The following is a 6000-nucleotide window of genomic DNA, read 5'->3' on the forward strand; positions in this document are numbered from 1 at the left end:
TTGTCCAGAAATACTCCTACATAATGATGGCCGGGGTGGGGGGGAGGAAAGGGGGGGGGACGTGATGAATCACGGATCTGACAAGGCAAAGAAAGTACAAAAAGTGCCAATTGAAGGAAGAGGAGAAAAAGAGAGGGCATGCTATTTATATCGCAGAAACAGCCGGATTTGTCACTTGATAAATCACCCACTGCAATACCACTTCCAATTGTATCCATGTCCCGTTTGCTCCCAGCAGAAATCTATATCTGCCAAGAGGCATCACTTATCTGTTGTCGCCATACTAGAAAACAAATGACGTCCAGTTATTCCTGTAGCTTATAGTGATAGAACTGATGGATTGGAAGGGGGTCACGGGAAATCATTAACCCTAGACTACCTCTTACGATGCCACTGGGTGAATCCAAATCAAAACATTTCTTTCCCTTTTTTTAATCTGCTGCTTTTCCTACGCATGGAACAAGTAGCATTTCAGATAAATTTACCTTGAAGTTCTTGGCTTTCGACATCCTACCTAGAAACCTAAATAACTGCATGGTTAGGCCCTTGGCCAGTGTGGTGTAGTGGTTAAGAGTGGTAGACTTGTAATTTGGGGAACTGGGTTCGTGTCTCCACTCCTCCACATGCAGCTGCTGGGTGACCTTGGGCTAGTCACACTTCTTTGAAGTCTCTCAGCCCCACTCACCTCACAGAGTGTTTGTTGTGGGGGAGGAAGGGAAAGGAGAATGTTAGCCACTTTGAGACTCCTTCAGGTAGTGAAAAGTGGGATATCAAATCCAAACTCTTCTTCTTCTTCTTCTTCTTGGCCACATCATCTGGGAGGCAAACCTCTGCCCATAGTATCCTTCGCTTCCCACTCCTATATTGTGTTTTGCACACTTCAGATTTAAGATACGCGCACCCAGCAAAGGATGCTGGGAACTGTGGTTTACCCGCCCCCAAAAGAGCTGCAATTCCTAGCATGCTTAACAAACTGCAAACTTCCCAGGATTCTTTGGGGGGAGGGAGGAAATGTGTTTTATGTGTGTATGGGATGCACACAGTCTAAAAGTAACACGGGTGACTGTATGTCTTCCTGCTTGCATTTGGTTGTGCTGGGCACAGAGAAGCAATTATTTGGTTTTTCGCTTCTCTGGTGTGTCTCTCTCCCTTGAGGACTTTAAATCAGTGGGGTAGCGGATGGGGCAGAGAACAGCAATGAAACTATTTCCGATCTGGAACTGTGCTCAGTGACTTGCAAGGTTCCACATGAACGGCTAACAGCCAGTTGTTGTTGTTGTTGTTGTTGTTGTTGTTGTTGTTTTAAATTTTTACCATGGTCTCTGATTATCAGTTACAATTCAAAGAAGCCTGGAAGTCAAGCCAGTCACACTGTGTAGACAAATCATTGCACAGTGATATTATCTATGCAAATGTATCCAGGCAAGCGCTGGTGGAGGGAATCATCATGGAAGATGGAGCTTGAGCCACTTTACGATCCGCAACTTTTCTGTTGCAGCCGTTCAGCTCTAATATGTCAAACTACAAGCTTGAATTATTATTATTTTTAATTAAGTACCAAAAATAAATACCGGTACACATAGGTGCCACCAGCCAGCCCCCACCCCTCACTCAAGGGAAACGAGAGTGTGTGTAGGGGAAATAACAAATGGAAGCGACATACTTATTTTCTTTGAGAAAGTTGTCCTGATTTGTTTGCCCAAAGTCTGCAGGAAGGTTAGATTACATTAGGCAATATTGAGCATTCATTCTGATTTGTTTGTGTATGTGTGTAGGGGAGGGAGGCTGTGTCAAATGTTATCTCACACTCTCCAATGAATTTCAACAGGTCTGATTGCGGGAGGGATCGGTTAACAGGTTTGTTGCACAAGAGCAACGAATCAACTTCCATTGTGCAACCCTTGTGTGATTGAATCCTGCTAAAAATAGCGACATTCTGGAAGCACCTCTTTACTCTCTTTTGTTGCTGATGGGCTTAAGAGTGAACAGACTCCAGCAATCAATGTAAATGAGTTTTGTATCTTGCCAAATGTTGTATTTTCTCAGAAGGTATTAAGCGCAAAGCGGGAACAGTTTGCGACAGCATGATTGGATTAGATACAATTGTCATGTATCTTGAGGGGAAAACAATTTACCATTCCGTGGAAGTTAAATGAAGGAATTTACATGCCAACATTTTCCTTTCATGGTGAATTCTGATTAGAAATAAATGGGCCCCAGTTTCTGCTCAGCCCCCAACCCCAGAGAGTTTCGGTGCTCAAAGTTAGGCAAAGCTACATCTGAGGCACAGCTTATTTCTTCTTGGGGTGGTGATCATTCTTTATTCATTTTTGTAGTAAAATCTTGAAGACAGGAGATGAAAATAAACACCTTACGGTACAATTCTAAACATGTCAGTTCAATGGGGCTTACTCCCAGGTAACTGCGTAAGTTAATATTGTAACTTATATAAAATATATATATAAGGGGGCGATAGTCTTAAATCTTTTGAAAGGGGGATTTTTAAAAATAAAAAACCGTGGAATGAATTTCTAGTTAAAAGCAATAAATAAAAGGCAACCTACATAAAGCCTGAGATCCTAGTTTTCACAACACACTAAGCCAATCATTGGTGTTTCCTGTAGAAAGGCTTGCAGCCTCATTGCTCTTCCCTGTTCTTTTGCTTTTTTGCTATACTGCCACCTCCCTATGTTGAGTTTAGCCAAGGTTTGGCTTAGTATGTCATACAAACCAGGACTCATAGTTAAGCTCTCTCCTCTCTCCTCACTAACCACAAACTATAACCCTAGTTCTTAGTAGCTGGCCAGACAAGGGGAGCCTTGAAATGCCCGAAAGGCATGCTGGTGCTTTGGGGAAACTGATGCTACTACTACTATTATTTTTTAATGATGCTTGATTGCTCATCTGTTGTGTCCGCCCTTCACTCTGACTGTATGTTTTAGTTGTAGTCAACTTAGTCCTACTCAGAGTAGACCACTGAAATTAATGAACCTTGGTTAGTCCAATTCTGGGCACCACGATTTAAGAAGGATGTTGACAAGCTGGAATATGCGCAGAGGAAGGCGATCAAAGAGTCTGGAAACCAGGCCTTAACGAGGAACGTTTGAAGGAGCTGGGTATGTTTAGCCTGGAAAAGAGGAGTCTGAGAGGAGATAGGATAGCCATCTTCAAATATCTCAAGGGTTGTCACATGCAAGATGGAGCAAGTTCATTTTCTCCTGCTCTGGAGGGTAGGACTCGAACCAATGGCTTCAAATTACAAGAAAGGAGATTCCAACTAAACATCAGGAAGAACTTTCTGACAGTAAGAGCTGTTTGACAGTGGAATGGTCTCCCTCGAAAGGTTATAGACTCTCCTTCCTTGGAAGTTTTTAAGCAACGGTTGGATGGCCATCACTCATGGATGCTTTAGCTGAGATTCCTTCATTGCAGAGTGTTGGGTTAGATGACCCCAGGGGTCCTTTCAAACTCTACGAATCTACTCATGTCCATTAACTTCAGTGGGTCTATGCTGAATAGGACTAGTGTTTAATACCACCTTTTGTAAAACCAGTCTCCGGTACTCTTTTCTCACAAGTCAGTTGCCCCTAGAACTTCCAGTCCTTTGGGGAAGTGAACAGCAAACAGGGACTGGGGCTGTTTCTTCAAACATCTCAACAAACACTGAAAGGAAGGAGGCTTCACGCCCTCTGTGAACTTGTTCCATTGCTTAATCAGAAAGTTTTCCATCCCATTTATCTAATCACATCTCCTTCTTCCTGCAAAAGGGAGTATTCCTGTCACTGTTGAGTTTCTACTTTTGGTTTAGTTTAGTTTTTCCTGGCCAAGTTCCTGTGCCTTTAACAGCTGGGTGACGGGGGGTGGGGGTGGCGGGGTCCATCATTACTCAGTGTGCTTTGCATGCAGAAGGTTTCTGGTTCGATTACTGGCAGCTGAAAAAAAGGACCAAGTAGGATGGGAAAGACCTCTCTGCCCCAGGATCCTAGAAAGCTTCTTCTTCTTCTTCTTCTTCTTGTTGTTGTTGTTGTTGTTGTTGTTGTTGTTGTTGTTGTTCAGTCTTCAGTCGTGTCCGACTCTTCGTGACCCCATGGACCAGAGCACACCAGGCACGCCTATCTTTCACTGCCTCCCGCAGTTTGGCCAAACTCATGCTAGTCGCTTCGAGAACACTGTCCAACCATCTCATCCTCTGTCATCCCCTTCTCCTTGTGCCCTCCATCTTTCCCAACATCAGGGTCTTTTCTAGGGAGTGTTCTCTTCTCATGAGGTGGCCAAAGTACTGGAGCCTCAACATCAGGATCTGTCCTTCCAGTGAGCACTCAGGGCTGATTTCTTTAAGGATGGATAAGTTTGATCTTTTTGCAGTCCATGGGACTCTCAAGAGTCTCCTCCAGCACCATAATTCAAAAGCATAAATTCTTCGGCGATCAGTCTTCTTTATGGTCCAGCTCTCACTTCCATACATTACTACTGGGAAAGCTACTGGCAGTCAAAGAAGTCCTACTTTCCCACAACTAGCCGCCTTCCATATGTTTTAGAATAGAGCTCCCATAATCCCTGACCATTAGCCTCATTGGCTGAGGCCCATGGGAGTTGTAGTCCAGGTTGGGGAAGGCTGGAACAGACAGTTTTTATGACTGCAACTTGTTTTACACTGTATGCCGTATCTTGTGCTGGGACCTTAGAGTGAAGGGTAATATGGATGATAAATAACACTGGACAACAGGAGAGGCAACTCTAGGGGGCAGAGGTGTTGTCAGCCCCCTCGATATTCCTTAGCAAGTGCTCAGGGCCCCCACTGTTGAGAGGACGGAGGAGGCCAAACCGCCAAGCCGAGCACGGCACAGCATCCCACCATCACCAGCAAGGAATAGATACGCATCCTGCAAATGATTAACTCAAGGTCAGTTAGGAAATTTGTGTGGCAAGGCAAACCCCACGTCCTCCTGAGCTAATACTTTATTTCTATTTTCATCCTTCTTTCCCCACTTAGGAGGGAAAGGATGTGGGCGACCAAGCAACGGTATTTGCTAGAACAGCAGATAGTTGCGGAATTCAAAAGCAGCCTCCTAGAGATATTATCAAAGAAGAAATGGCATTTTCACAATTACATTTACGGGGTGGTGGTGGGGAGGGTAGCCAACTAATTTTGAGTTGACCCATTGAAACGAATGGAGTGAAAGTGAGATGTGGTCATTAACATTGATGGGTCTACTCTTGAGTCAGTTAGTTGGTGATGCTGCAAAGATAGATTCAAAGTTGAACAGGTAAAGGTAAAGCACCCCTGGAGGGTTAAGTCCAGTCAAAGGCAACTATGGGGTGCGGCACTCATCTCGCTTTTCAGGCCGAGGGAGCCGGCGTTTGTCCACAGACAGCTTTCCGGGTCACATGGCCAGCATGATTAAACCGCTTCTGGCACAACGGAGCACCGTGATGGAAACCAGAGCGCACAGAAATGCTGTTTACCTTCCCACCGCAGCGGTACCTATTTATCTACTTGCACTGGTGTGCTTTTGCAGTGTTAGGTTGGCAGAAGCTGGGACAGAGAAATGGAAGCTCACCCCGTCCTGGGAGTTCAAACTGCTGACCTTCCCATTGGCAAGCCCAAGAGGCTCAGTGGTTTAGACCACAGCGCCACCCGCTCCCTGGGTTAGTCAAATACAACCCAGGATGTGTCAATAGTAGCAGAGGTTTGGGAAACGAAGTAGGCTAAGGTTTTGTCTCATCTCTGCAGAAAGGAACTGCGCTATCCCAAATAGTTGCCTCTTTTACTTATCACACACTTTGAAATATATTTTGCTGCGATGCTTTGGCATTCCTGCTTCAGACAGATCAGAGCTGCTTTGTTTTTTGGCATGTGGATGGGTTAGTCATCATGGCCGGTCACCATGGAAACATCCCCAAGGCATTCACTCCTCACCTCCCCGGCCCCTGCAATGAATATTTTAATTAGTCACAAACTTTTATTCCCAACAAACACTGTTGCTAACACTTACACAC

Source organism: Lacerta agilis, chromosome 2 (genome assembly GCF_009819535.1).
Source record: "Lacerta agilis isolate rLacAgi1 chromosome 2, rLacAgi1.pri, whole genome shotgun sequence".
NCBI lineage: Eukaryota > Metazoa > Chordata > Lepidosauria > Squamata > Lacertidae > Lacerta > Lacerta agilis.